The sequence below is a fragment of the Dipodomys spectabilis genome, unplaced genomic scaffold (assembly GCF_019054845.1).
Source record: "Dipodomys spectabilis isolate Male_0828 unplaced genomic scaffold, ASM1905484v1 ptg000173l, whole genome shotgun sequence".
NCBI classification, from domain to species: domain Eukaryota; kingdom Metazoa; phylum Chordata; class Mammalia; order Rodentia; family Heteromyidae; genus Dipodomys; species Dipodomys spectabilis.
The window spans coordinates 6,387,565-6,402,054 of NW_024870850.1; the positions used below are offsets into that span (position 1 = coordinate 6,387,565).

At 37.8% G+C, this 14,490-nt stretch overlaps 1 pseudogene; it reads right to left on the reverse strand.

Annotated features, from left to right (window-relative positions):
- Positions 1-10,690: 10,690 nt before the first annotated feature.
- LOC122119970 lies at positions 10,691-11,599 on the reverse strand (annotated as a pseudogene).
- Between the last annotated feature and the right edge of the window lie 2,891 nt (positions 11,600-14,490).

Below are 14,490 nucleotides of genomic sequence, written 5' to 3' on the forward strand. Positions count from 1 at the left end.
CTAGAGCTGAATAGCTGAGGGACAGTGCCCAGGCCCAGAGTTCAAGCCCCATGACCGGAACAAAAAAAAGAAAACCACAAATAAAAAGTACCATTTAAACTCCGGGTGAATTTAGAATTCGATGGAATTAATAACATTCATATCACTATGAACTATTATTTATATTTTGTTTCAAGAGATCCCTCAGGCTTTCAAAATGGAATTTCATTCCTAGTTAGAAAACTGCCCTTCATCCATCCCCAGGGTCTGTACCATGAAATTTCATCAGAAACTCTAGACCTGAAACCCCAAAAATAATGTGAACACACAGGCAGGATTTGTGGGTTTACATGCAAATTCTATTGCTTTTTCAAACTTGCATTACAACCCAAGTACTAGTGGCTCACACACACATACACACATACACACACAAACCAATCTTCTCATATTGTGGGGGATATGATCATGAAGAATAGAAATTATGTAGTTAGAAACTTTGAATACCATGTCTGGTGGGGGGTTTTGTTGCCTTTTTATTATTATCTTTAAGTAGTTGTACACAGGAGTTTACACTTAATTAAGCAGTTTATGAATACAATATATCTTGGATCAACCCTTCCAACATTATCACTCATCCTTCCCCTTCCCACTTCTTTTCTTACTCTTCTTAATTTTGTAGGATATACATTGGATTCTTAGCTGCATTCTTCCTTCTTCTCCTCTTTAGTCTACTTCTTTCCCCTTGACTACACCCAACTCTTTCCAATACCCAGTACCCGGTATTTATTTTGCTGAACTTTGATTTTTGCCTTTCTAAGAAATGACACTATTTGAGATCTCCCTTGAATCTACTGGATTTCAGTGAATACATTTGTATACACCCACATACCACCCGACGTATTTACTAAGTAATTTATAAGCTAAATCAAGCATCCACATACTGGGAAAACAAGGATCCATTTTTTCTAAGGCTTTCCATTTCTTTACAAATAGCATTCTTTCTAAAGGATGAGTAAATGTATACATATATACACATGCTATGGAATTATATACTATGTATATATACTATTATAATTATATACTATGATATATATATATATATATATAACACATTTCCCTGATCCTTTCATCCATTGAGGGGCATCTGACCTGATTCCATTTATATCTGGTGTTTTCAATACACCAACAATAGAATCCTCATACTTTCTGGCTGATAGTTTTTTTTGTTGTTCATGTTTCTCTCCTCCCATCTGGCTGCCCTATCTCTCTTCATAATGGGATTAATTGCTTCTAAGAACACTTCCCACATCTGGGGGCCCCTGTGCACTTACTGCCTTATGCTGCCAGTTCTTTGAATCATTGCACCAAGGGGTACAAGCAAAAAACACTCCCCATGCCTGGGGTCCCATGAAATCCAGGATGCTGTGGTGTCACATGGGAGCTTTTTTATCCATGGAAGAAATGATGCAGGGGGACCCAACTACACCAAGGCTATTATACTGCAGAGGTGAAGGGACATCAGCTTTGAAGGTTATATGAACAGGGAGACACAGTGCATACAGCTGGTAATTGGGCTAATTAGCACTGCTACTGGTCCAAGTCTCTGAAGGCTTCCTGGTGTTAACAGGGGAAGGAAAGGAAAAACTGGAAATCAACTCTGTGTCTTAGTGAATGAATGGGTCTAAATAATGTGGATTATCTACACAAGGGAGTCATTCTCTTCCAACAGGAAGATTGAGCTTACATCATTTGCAAAGAAATGGATAGACTTGAGGGAAATGAGTAAGGGGAAGTAGAGTCAGGCCAATATGTGGAAGCTAGATCTGATTTATAAATATATACTTAAGCATATGTGGAGTCATATACAAAGACACACAAATATATTAACTGAAGTGCATGATATGTATAGAGGAGAATTCAAGCAGTGTCATTCCTTAGAAAAACTAACTCACATTCCAACAAAATGAATACCAGAATTTTACCTAATATGTGTGGGAAGGGGTCAAGGAGAGGGAGGAATATAAATGAATAGAGGAAGAGGGGACAATTAATTCATAATATTCTATGCACTTCCTATGGCACTAGGAAACTAGGAAAATTGAGGGGAGGGGTTGGGTTGTAAAAGGTGAGGGAGAATGATGAAAGGGGCAACATGGATCAAGATTTGTCAAATGGCCTTCCCTTTGTACAGCTCCTTAAAGATAAAAATTTAATATAAAAATCCAATATGTCTTAGACCCTTCCTTTTACAGAATCATTTGCTTCTTTCTTGGCTATTTAGTTTTCAAAGCCCCATCTGTTTCCTTCCATTTTTTTAGGGGGGCAAATCACACAAAACAAAAACTGAGCATTTTAACCATATTAAGTTCAAACTTGGAAACACAGCTTATATTCAAACTATTGTAAAAGGAACAGCAACATATATCTATTCTTAAAAAAATCCTTTTATCTCCACAAACTGAAGAATTTATCATTGTTTTAAGTCCCTGTGAACTATTTTCCCAATTCTGAAAACACAATTGTACTCAGGAAAGTCTTCAAGGATAAGAGCCATGAAATCACAAAACTAAACATGGCCAAGATGGAAGAATTTGTTTATTCCTTTAGTTCAGAGACTAAGAGTTTTCAAATACTTTTCACTACTACATTCTAAATGGAGGTCAAGACAAAGAGTTGCGTTCTCCTCAAGGAATTTAAATGTCTCTGTTACAGTTCACATAGATAAGTGGATTCAGTTTATAATCACAAGCCACTAAGACCACTGCTTTATTTCTGGAGAACGTGATACATATGAACCATTTTATCCCCCAATATATATGCCATCAAACAAGGAAATAACTTATAGGCAAGACCCACAAGTAGACAACAGTTTGGATTGCCTATCAATGGAGGATTCTCAGAATGAAAGAGAATGTTTTGTTGTTGTTGCTGCTGTTGTTTGAGAATCCCAGTAAAGGATCAGAGAAATGGGAATCAGTTTGACAACCCTGACACCAATGACTCAAACTTGTAATCATAGTTACTGAGGAAGCTGAGATTTGAGGATCATGGATTATGGTTCACAGCCAGCCCAGAGATAAAAGTCTGTGAGGCTCTTACCCCCAATTAACCACCAAAAAGCTGGAAATGGAGCTGGGGCTTAAGTTGGTATAGTACTACCTTTGAGTAAAAAGGGTCAGAGACAGTGGTCAGGCCCTGAGTTCAAATCCAAGGATGAAAAGAAAAGAAAAAAAACAACTTCATAAAGAAAAGATAGAGGAGACAAACAGATGCAGTTTCCTCATCATGGAAACAAACTTGGATTGGAGAAGAGCAGATATGCAAAGTTTTAGCTAAGGAGACTATGAAGTTCAACCCCTAGGATGTGTTCAGGTGCCAGGAGGCCTTTCCAGAATTTTGTACTCTTTGACCCAAGTTCTGCTCCCAGAAACAAGAGTCCTCTCCCATTCAGCTAAAAATATTGAATGTTTGCACTAATAGGAAAACAATACTTCTGATGGCCTTGCCTAGATCATTCACCTCCCACACAAGTGACTGGACAAACTGGAACTTCAAGCATGAACTGGAAGTTCATGACCAGAAGCAGCAAATCTTAATCTCATTACTGCCTGGGGACCACTGAAGACTCAGATTCTGTCTTTAGGATGGCTCTAGACAGGAGCATTAGACAGGAGCCTCTCAAGATTAATGTGAATAAAAGGAGGGGACACATAGTGTCATATAACTATCAAGGTGGAGTATGAGAGGGACATACAGATTACTAACAAGACATTGCACAGGCTCACTCCAACACATTTAATGGTTATGTAGCTTGGTCCAGGTAAACACAAACACTAGTAACTCTTTAATAATAATGGGGGAATAAGAATAAAGTTTTGTAAGAGAAAGGTGCTCAACATTTTCTACTGAGAAGGAATAATCATATTCATTCCTTTCATTTTATTTTTCCTATAAATAACTCCATTTTTAAGATTCCCATTTATCTTAAGATAAAATTTTATGTACAAATATTTACATTTCATACAAGTTTCAACTGTAGAACTCATACTCAACAAGATCAATCACCAAAATATTCCATTTTTCCCAACTAAAACTTTCCATTAGAGAGAAACTAAGCATGGGCACGCAATGGACAGGTGAGAGCCACAGGTAGAGAAGGCTTTGTACTTCCATCATAAGGATGGAATTCTCAAGATTGAGCAAACAATTTTAGAGTAAGAGAGAAAGATGCCTGAGATGGGAAACAAGCCATACACCTCTTTAAAGAGGTCATGTATGAAGCTTCCAGAACAGGAAAAATTAAGCACTTGGGAAAGGTCGCAGAAGAAATTAAAGATGTCCATCTTCTTGAAATCGGTTATTTGCAATGCAAACAAAAGTGCAGCTGTCCTTCCAAGAAGCTGGCCACAAATGATAGCACAAGGAGGCACAGAGACGATACGGGAGCTCATGATGAGAATGTAATTCAGGAGGGGGGGCAGTGACAGATGGTCACAAAAATGTCATAGGCCATTGCAGTTAGAATCAAATCATCCATCCATGCAAAAAGAATGAGAAGAGACATCTGTGTGAGGAAGCCCACGTAGGAGATGACTCTGCTGTGATGCTGGATGTCCACCAGCATCTAAGGGACGGTGGTAGAGGTGACACAGAGGTCATCCAATGACAGAACAGAGAGGAAAAAGCACATGGGGGTATGGAGGTGGGAGAGCTGATGGCCAGGATGATGTGCAGATTTCTGAGCATGGTGACAAGGTAGACGGAAAAGAACTACCCTAAGAAAATTTTCTGTAGTTTTGGATCCTCTAAGAGTCCAATGAGATGGAATTCTAGGACTGGGGTTAAATTCTGTGTTTCTGCAATTCTAGGACATCTTTGATAGCAGGAAGAGAATAAAAAAATAAAACAAATGTGGTCTTCTTATCTCAGCCCTCTGATTGCCTGGATTGCAAATTCACTCAGCACTCTCTCTCTAATTTTTCTGCCTCTATGTTTTCTTTGGAAGTTAGGGTCTCACTTGGTAGCACTTTTAATCTTGAGCACTATACATCCCAAGCAATCCTCAGATCTACAGTCTTCTACCTCAGTTCCCCAATCATTAAGATTATAGACCAATGATACCACATTTGTTGTTTATTTTTAGACAAGCATTATTAACATAAAAATTCATGCATGCAGCAATATTTCTTAGTGTTGGGAAATCTGTTTTTCTTGGAATTCTTTCATTCATGCCCTCTGTATTGTTCAACTCCTTTCTATATACTCTTCTTTTTCTTTCTCCTTATTTCTTTCTTTTTACTTTGAAAATACCATACAGAGGGGTAACAATTACGTGAGCAAAGTAATGAGTACATTTCTTATCAAGCATTGAGTCCTCCTTTGTTTCCCTTACCATCCCTTCCCATCTCCCCACCCCCACCCCTGCCCCGTGCCAAAGTTGTAAAGTTTGTTTTTCGACATAACGTCTTGTACATCTCATTGTTGCAATGGGTTCACCTGTATCCCTATTTAAACAATTTTTTCCCTTCCCCTTCACAAATTATACCAACATCACATACAACGAAAACAGGGGTTATACTATGGGGGAGGGACATACAAAGCAACAAAGAAATCATCTTATAAATATGTTAGAAACAATAACAAGAAAGAAAAAAGTTTGAGTCCTTATCTTAGGGTTCATTTTGCCTAACATCAACTTATCTAACCTCTATATACTCTTCTATGTGAGAGACCCTCATTCAAAGAGTACAAGAAGACCAGGAGAGACAAATAAATGCATAGTAATAATTGAGGTGTTATAAGCCCTAACACAAGCATGGAGAAAGGTTGTAAAGGGGGGTGAACTTCCTATGTTTTGCAGTGAAAGAGACATATTTGCTTAATTATCATGCTCCACCACCCTCCATCATTTTTTCTGTAATCTACAGTTATCCAACATATAATGAAGGCAGCTACCATTACCCTGTCCTCTACCAGAATCCATCTCTAAAATTTAGGACAAGCAAAATGGTGTGTCTTCACAGTGATATGAGATGAAATGGCTTGTAAGTTGGCAAGGAGAAAAACCTGCCAAGAGTTTCTTGATAGAATGCTCTGTTTCACTAATTAAACAACCATTTTATTATATCATTGTTTTTATTGTTGTTGTTTGCCAAAACCAGGATTTGAATTCAGGGCCTTAAATTGTTACTCAGCTTTCTTGTTTATGACTACAGGTGTCTTGAGTCACATCTCCAAATCAGCTTTTTGCTACTTAGATGGACACACAATCTCATGGACTTTTCTAACTTTTCCAACAAGCTTAGGCTTTGAGTAGCTGGAATTACAGGTGTAAGTCACTGGCACACATCTCAGACAACAATTTTATTGTTGTTGTTGTCATAATCATCTTCATCCCTATTTGTCAGTACTAGGGATTGAACTCAGGAATTTGCATTTTCAGCTTTCTTGTTTTTGGCTGGCACTCTACCATTCAAGTCACATCTCTAGATCAACTTGTTTCTGGATAATTGGAGGCAGAGTATCAAGGAATTTTCTGCATTGGGTTGGCTTTAAACCACAAGTCCAGCCTAGTGAGTAGCTATTATTTCAGACATGAGGCACTAGTGTACTTGTCATACAAGCATCATTTTGAACATAGCCCACACATTTTTACCTAGCCCCCTAATGCAAATGACATAATAACAAATGTACCCTTTCATTTCCAGTAAGATAACCACAGTGGTGTTGGCAACATGGACTACTGGAAACTATAAGCACAGAAAATGAAACAAGCTACACAGACAGAAATATTTATTGTCTAGAATTTAGGAAGGATGTAAAAACACCTTCTTTATCCACTTTCCCTATAGCCCTTCCAGAGAGCTTAGGAAAATTTGAAGCAACAGGGTTTTCTGTGTGCCAATAGCTCACACCTATCATTCTAATCACTCAAGGAGTCTGACACATGAGGCTCACAGTTCAAAGCCACCCTAGGCTGGAAAGTCTGTGAGAATCTTATCTGGAATCAACCACCAAAAATGTGGAGCAGACTCAAGTTGTAGAGCAGCAGTGTTGAGCAAAAAAAAAAAAAATAGCTCAGAGACATGCTCAGGCCCTCAGTTAAGGTCCCAGAACCTATACACACAGAGAACACACACACACACACACACACACACACACACACACACACACACACACACACACACACACACACACACACACACACACACACACACACACACACACACAGAGACGGACCAAACTTCTCCTATTGTGGAGAGATGTTTATAGATACCAGAAATTATGTAGGTGGTAAACTTCACATGCCATGTCTGGTATTCAAACTTTACATTCTTGCTAGCTGATTGTTTTTCTTACATGTTGCCTTCCTCCCATCTGGCTGCCCTGTCCCTCATCATAAGGGGAGCCATTGGTTCTAAGATTTCTTCCCATATCTGGGGGCCCCTGCACACTTACTGCCTTACACTGCTTGTCCTCTGGATCATTACAAAAGGGTTCAAATCCAAAGCATTCCCCATGCCTGAAGTCTAGTGAAACCCAGGAATCTGCCCTGTGTCACACAGGAGCTTCCTTATCCATAAAAAAAATGATGCAGGGAGACCTAACGACACCAAGGCTGTCACACCACAGGTGTGAAAGGACATGAGTTTTGAATGTTATATGGATGTGGAGACACAATGCACAGTGCTGGTAATTAACTTAATTGGTCGGTGTGATTGGAAGTCTCTGAGGACTTCCAGGAGAAACTGGAAGTCAATGTTGCATCTTAGTGAACTAATGGATCCAAAAAAAGTGGTGTATGTACACAAGGTGTATCTACACATTACAAACAAATGGATGGACTTGGAAATAACATTAGGTGAAGTAAAATCAGGCCCAAAGAGACAAAGGATGAATGTTTTTTCTTATACATGGAAGCTAGATCTGATTTATAAATACAAAATTAAATGCATATGGGAGTTGTTTGCAAGGGTACACAAATGTATAAACTGAATCATGCTATATGCAGGGAAGAATTCAAATAAGGTCATTCCTTATTTGGCAGAGCACCAGTGGCTCACGCCTGTCATCCTAGCTACTCAGAAGGCTGAGGTCTGAGAATTAAGGTTCAAAGCCAGCCTGGGCAAGAAAGTCTGTGAGACTCTTATCTCCAATAAATGACCAGAAAACCAGAAGTGGTGCTGTGGTTCTAGTGGAAGAGCATTAGCCTTGAGTTGAAAAGCTGAGGCCCAGAGTTCAAGCCCCATGACTGAAAAAAAAACGAAAGAAAGAAATGAAAAGAAAAGAAAAGAAAAATGAATTCACAGTTCAATAAAATGATTACCAGGAAGTTGTGAAGAGAGTTGTGAGGGGACTGGTTTAAGGGTAACAGTTTAAGTGGAAGAGGATAGTCCAATGAAAAGAAGCAAAGAGAATGCAGTCAAAATATCCAGTTTGGGCTGGGATGGTGGCTCAGTGGTAGAGTGCTTGTCTTGCATGCCTGAGGCCCTGGGTTCGATTCCTCAACACCACATAAGAAAAATGAAAAAAGCTGGAATTGGCACTGTGGCTCAAGTGGTAGAGTGCTAGCCTTGAGCTGAAGAGCTGAGGGACAGGGCCCAGGCCGAGTTCAGGCCCCATGACCGGACCCCTCCCACCCCCCAAAAATATACATACATATATATATATATATACATATATATATTCATATATATATATATATTCAGTTCACAACCTATGAAAGTATGAAAATTGAGGAGAAGGAATGGAGGAGAATGATGAAAGGAGTGACATCAATAGCGATGCATTGTCCTTGTAAACTGCATGTTGACTGGCCATCACTTTGTACAACTCCTTAAAGACAATAAAGATTTAATCTAAACAAAATCCAATATATATTACACCTTTCATTTTTACAGATGAAACTCATCAGAGTCATTTGCTTCTTCCTTACCACTTATTTTTCAAAGCTCCATCTGCTTCTTTCCATTTTATTGGGCCAGCAAACATCACCCAAAAATTAACACTTTAACTATATTAAGTTCAAACTTGAGAACATATATTACATCCATACTGTTGTAAAATGAACAGCAACATGCATTTCCATAAAATAACATCCCAAAAGTAAACCTCTTTTATTTCTAAAAACTGAAGAATTTATCATTATTTCATACATTCCTTATGAACTATTTTCCCAACCCTGGAAAATACAATTCTACTCAGAAAAGTCTTGAAGGTCCAGAGCCATGATATTGTAAAACTAAATGTGACCAAGATGGAGGGATTTATTTATTTGTAAAGCCTAGAGACTATGAGTTTTCTATTTGTTTTCAGCTTTGTTAGAGCTGCCTCCTCCTCAGGGAATTTGAATGTCCCTGTTCTACCCCACATAAATAAGCGGATTCCGTTTACACATAATCATATATATATATATATATATATATATATATATATATACATATATATATATATATATATATATATATTTCCATCAGAAAGAACAACACTGCCCCATTTATTAGGAAATGGAAATACTTGGAAAAATCTCATTAAGTAAAATTACCCAGTCTCAAAGAAATTTAGGTCCCATGGTTTCTCTTATTTGTAATAATTAGTATACATATAGGATAATCTTGTCAGATGAGCTGAAAAGCTCAAAAATCATGTACAACTGACCATATAAGATGATGCCAAGTGAAATGAACCCCAAATGTGGATACAAAAGGTCTGTCTTTATTATTATTGTTTTAAATGCAAATGTGAATGAAAGGAGGAGACCTGTAGTACCATGGAACTATCAAGGTGAAGTATGAGAGGGACATACAGATTGCTAATTGCTTTCATCACAAAGTCTTATATCAATATACCTCACAATTATCAGCTTTGTCTAAGTAAACACAAATACAAGTAACTCTCTAATACTAATGGGGGATGAAAAAGAATGTTTTGTAAAAGAAAGATGCACATTTTCTACTGAGAAGGATTAACACATATCCTACTAATTTCTTTCATTTTACTTTCCCTAAGAATACTTTGATTTGGAAAATTTATCTTCTTCATAGGAAAAACCTTCATGTAAAAGCATTTACATGGGCTGGGATGGTGGCTCAGTGATAGAGTGCTTGCCTTGCATGCATAAGGCCCTGCGTTCGATTCCTCAGCACCACATAAGCAGAAAAAGCTGGAAGTAGCACTGTGGCTCAAAGAAAGCACCCAGGCCCAGAGTTCAGGTCCCACGACCAACCAAAAAAAAACAAAAAAAAAGTATTTACATGTCACACAACTTTTGACTGCAGAGCTCAGTGACATTCAGTATACTTGACAAGATCACTCTATAGCATGCTATCTTTCCAAACTAAAACTTCTTCCCATTGCAGTGAAACTAGGCATGGAACCCTTCACCACATGGATGATCTATTTTATTATGATACATTGTGTACTTGTGTGTGTGTTTAATCTGTGTTTTAAATGATTTCTGTTATTTAATGATGATGCAATTTTATAGTCCAAGTTCTTTATTTTTGTGTGTTTTATTTTCTCCATGATCCATTTAAGCATTAAGTCTACAGTTCTGAGACTACATTGCCCAGCTGTGGAGCCTCCTCAGGGCCCTTTGAATGTCCTTATTCCTCAGGCTATAAATAAAGGGATTCAGCATAAGGGTGATCACTGTGTACATCACAGAGGCCACCAGCACCTTTCCAGGAGCTTCTGACACAGCTTATCCAAGTTAACTGGCTATACTCGTTCCATAAAACAAGCACACAATGGACAAGTGAGAGCCACAGGTGGAGAAGGCTTTGCACCTTCCCTCTGAAGAGGAGATTCTCAGAATGGAGGAAATAATTCTATAGTAAGAAAACATGATGCCTGAGATTGGAACAAAACCAAATAGAACACCAGAAAAATACTTCAGAGTGTTGCTGTGGAATTTGTCATAACAGACAAGATTAAGAATATGAGAAGGGTCACAGAAGAAATTGGAAACATCCACATCTTTGAAACTGGGAATTGTAAGACAAATAAAGTGTGCACCAGGGAGTCCAAAATAGTAGCCACAAAAGACACCAACACTAAGAAGCCTCACAGGTGAGGGTTCATAATGATGGTATTGTAGGGGTTGACAGATGGCCACAACCTATCATAAGCCATCACAGTCAAAGCATATCATCCATACTTCCAAACAGAATATAAACAGACATCTGAATCAGACAGCCCACGTAGGAGATGGCTCTGCTGTGAGTCTGGATGTCCACCAGCATCTTGGGGACAATGGTGGAGATGAAGCCAATGTCAGCCAAGGAGAGGATGGAGAGGAAGAAGTATATGGGGGTGTGGAGGTGTGGGTCAGAGCTGACAGCCAGAATGATGAGCAGATTTCCAGGCACAGTGACCAGATACAGGAACAGAAACAGACCAAAGAGGATGGGCTGCAGTTCCTGATTCTCAGAGAGACTCAAGAGATGGAGTTCTGAGACTGGGGTAAGATTGTGTGTCTCTATGTTGCTTGGACACCTATTGAAATAAGAAAATATTTGAGAAAAATTAAACAAACAACAAAGGCTATGTGTATATTGAGTTCAAGTATTGGAAGCTATAATTAGCACCTGTTACCAAGCCTCCTGAAATCATTCTCCATGGTTTCATTTCCTAAATCTCTAGAAGTGGCTGTCTTGATTGTCCAGCTCTCCAACTCTATTTGCTTCTACTTTAGAAATACACAAAATTAGGAGGCAAAGATTTTTTTGTTGCTTTGTATGTCCCTTCCCCATGGTATAACCCCTATTTTCACTGTATTTGATGCTGGTATAATTTGGAGAGGGGAAGGGAAAAAACAAATTGTTTAAATAGGGATACAGGTTAACCCATTGCAACAATGAGATGTTCAAGATGCTAGGTCGCAAAACAAACTTTACAATTTAGGGTGGGGGGGTTGTAGTTGTGGAGATAGGAGGGAAGGGATGGTAGGAGAAAAAGGAGGAGGCAACAATGCTTGAGAAGAAATGTACTCATTACCTTGCTCATGTGATTGTAACTCCTCTGTACAGTATTTTCACAATAAAAAACTTATTAAAATGTGAAAAATGTAAATGTTTACAAGTCCATGATCATGCTGAAATGCATTCTACTCTCTTCAGAAAAGAGTATAAGAAGTTGGGTATTGGTGGCTCACACCTGTAATCCTAGCTTCTTAGGAACCTGAGCTCTGAGGATCATGGTTTGAAAACATCCAGGACAAGAAAGTCCATAGACTCTTAACTACAATTAATCACAAAACACAGGAGTGGAGCTTTGGCTCAAGTAGGTGGGCACCAAACTTGAGGAGGAAAAACTCAAGGACAGTGCTCAAGCCTGTAGTACAAAGCCCAGGACTGGTATATGTACACACAGGAGCAAAACAGTCATACCCAATCCTTTAGAGCAAAAATAAAATTATTCTAATGGAAGGAAATTCAGGATCAATCAAATGTTCTTTATTTTCTTTTAAAATGAATGCAAATATTCATCAGTTGGGGCTTTTATAAGCACTCCATAAGGTACAATAGCATTACCTGAACAGTAAAGTTTATGATTAATCAGAAAATATTATGCTATGTCAATTATCTTCTAGCAGTTTTCCATATTCTGTGCTTTCTTATTTCTGTCCTTTAAGTAGTGAATTGTTGCCTCACAGTTTATTTGTATAGCTTAAATTTAGTTAGTAAACAGCTCCTATATATGGCTTTGTTTAATTAATCACACTGTTTTATATAAATGATACTAACAAAAATATAAAAGAATTATTTAAGGTCTGATCATATTTATATCAGATATGATTTACAGATGTCTTTAAAAACTGCATACAAAATATGATTCTTTTCTCTACATGATTCCATTTTTCTTTACATCACTAAAGAGAGTATTGTAATATTTCTGTGTTTAAATATTCTTATCAGTATTTCTATGTCAGTATTCATTTATGTCTACAGAAAGACGTTTTCCTAAAATGTTACTCTCAAATTACCTAAATTCTGTCAGGGCAGTATACAGCAAAATAGGTATTGCTCATAAAATGCAGTAGCTTCATTTTTGTTGTCTTTTCATTTATCTTATTTGCTCATTTATTTGTCTTTGGGAGTGTAAAGGGACAGAAATGAAGGGACAGAGTGAACAAATGCACCAATGGTACTGACTAGACCCTATGTTTTAAATGAACTATACAACTTGTGAGTGAGGGAAGGGGCAACACATTCCAAAAAGAAATGTACATATTACTTGACTCATGTAACAGTAGCCTCTCTCTCTATCACCTTCATAAAGGCAATACAAAAATCTAAAGAAAAATTAATATGTACATTACTTCTACATTTTGAGAAATATCTAAGCCAGCTTGTATTTGTTTTTTGAGAGAACAGATGGTAAATACATAAAACTCTATTCTAGAAAATCCTTTCGGTTGTGTCTCTTAAGTAACAATTCTTTTTTGGGAGTTAAGAGGTGGAAGAGAATTAAAAAATTCCGCTTCTACAATTATCTAATCTTGCTTCAATGTAATCATTTAACATGCTATAAACCTTGTATTTTTGCTCACAGAAAAAATTTACAAAGAAAAACTTACTAGGTTATATTAGCAAGCTGTCTAAGGATAAATGTCTACTTCAAACCTTGTAGATAACACATAACATTAGTTGAGAGAGGGTTTTCATCTAACTTGTTACATTTATTATTGCAACACTTTAAAATTCTGTGCCTACTTGTATTGAACATAAGTGAGAATTCCTACATATCATTTTGAAGAGTGAATGCTATGATTTCCAGCAATTGATTTTCAATTTTACTACTAATTGGTGCATATGTTTTCCCATTAAAAGGTGAATTATTATCAAATACATCACTGCTTTTTTGAAATATCCTATCTAGATCTTGTGTCCAAAGTCTTAGGATTAGAACAAAAAAATTGCCCTTTCAGTTTTCTTAGATAATATTCATGTGGGTATTCTTTAACTCTGGGAATCAGACACAGAGGAAATGCAGAAAGACATAGAATGCAGAGCTCAGAGCTGGATTATAGAATCATGGCATGATGCTAACACTATCATGGTACAATATATCATATTATAAATAATGACATAGTAGCATTTCACAGATTGTAATTTCTGCCATTCTCACCCTCTCCTAAACTTCATAATCCTTTGGAGTGTTTGGAATATAGATTAAATAGAAAGAGCTCAGAAATTTAGGGGACCTAGAACCAATACAGTTGAGTGTGCAGATGCTGGGGCTTGAACTCAGCATCTGGGCACTTCCCTAATTTTTTTCACACAAGGTTAGGCTTTTTGCTGGTTAATTGGTGATAAGAGTCTCACAGACTTTCCTGCCTGGGCTGGCTTCAATCTGAGATCCTCAGATCTCAGCCTCCTGGGTGACTAGGATTATATGGGTGAGCCACTAATGCTGGGCCAGGACTACATTTTAAATAAATCCCTCAGGTCCCGAGTACAGGACCTGAGTCTTATTTGGAGCCCCCTAGGGTGGTCCAAATGTCTCCAA